The sequence below is a fragment of the Phragmites australis genome, chromosome 8 (genome assembly GCF_958298935.1).
Source record: "Phragmites australis chromosome 8, lpPhrAust1.1, whole genome shotgun sequence".
NCBI lineage: Eukaryota > Viridiplantae > Streptophyta > Magnoliopsida > Poales > Poaceae > Phragmites > Phragmites australis.
In genome coordinates this window covers 6,012,873-6,013,992 of record NC_084928.1, presented here as the reverse complement: position 1 = coordinate 6,013,992, position 1,120 = coordinate 6,012,873, and the positions used below count along the sequence as shown (strand labels likewise).

General features: G+C 41.7%; 1 pseudogene; it reads left to right on the top strand.

Annotated features, from left to right (window-relative positions):
• The first annotated feature begins 459 nt into the window (after positions 1-459).
• Positions 460-856, top strand: LOC133927552 (RAN GTPase-activating protein 1-like; annotated as a pseudogene).
• The last annotated feature ends 264 nt before the right edge of the window (positions 857-1,120 follow it).

The window sequence follows — 1,120 nt, the reverse complement described above, 5'->3', positions numbered from 1 at the left end:
TTTCCGCTGTACTCTTGCTTCATCACCGGACTATCTAATGCCTTCAAAATCTTCTGCCTAAAACAAAATGCTCTGGTGTATATGGCTTGTCGAACACCGGACCATTCGGCCAGTTGATCTTTAACTTCAACTCTTGAAATTGCCTCTGCTGGAATTGCTCTGATGCTTCTACCCATTTGACACCGGACATTCGGTGAGGCAAAATTGCTTCTGTCTATATGCACTGTTTATTGTCCGGTGTGTGCAACATATTCAACACCAGACCATCCGATGAGAACAAAACTCCTGGGACTTCTACAATTCAACCAAACTTTGTCACTAGTTCGGTAGATTTTTCATATATTACATCTATAAGATATACTAATATATATTTTTGACGAACATGTTAGTCATATCGACTCAACTATGTTAGAAATGAAATAACTGTGAAGGCAGCCTGAGCTTTAGCCGACTGCTGCAATGGAATCACTCAAGAAGCTGAGCTTGGCTGAGAATGAACTGAAGGATGATGGTGCCGTGGTGATTGCAAAATTATTGAAAGAAAGCCACCCGAATCCGAATGAGCTTGATGTGAGCTCAAATATGTTGCAGAGGGTTGGAGCTCTGTGTTTTGCCCAAACAGTCGCTGGTAAGCCAGGCTTTGTGCAACTGAACATCGATGAGAATGCCATCTCCGATGAAGGGATAGATGAGGCGAAAAAAAAATGAAGGGTGGTTGGAACTCAGCGGATGTGCTCCGCCCATTGGATGGCAATGATGCTAAGGGGAGGTTGAAGATGAGGAAGAGGACAGGAATGAAAATGACAGTGAGCTGGACTTGAAGATGCAGAACCTGAAGGTTGAGCAGGATGACTAGTCATGTCTAAGAAAAACAAGCTCTGGCCTCAAATTAGCTTGTAGAATCTAGGACGTAAGTTATGTTAAATTTGCATCCATACATCATAATGAATGAACTGTGGTTCCATCAGTTTCTTGAACCGAACCAAGGAGCCAGCTGGTGTAACTGGATAAGCTATTTGTACTTCTACAATCTTGCTGGAACTATTTTCATGCTTAGCAACATATAGGTATTTAAGTACTGGTAACTATTATAAAGTGATCAAGCAAAACTCTTGTCATT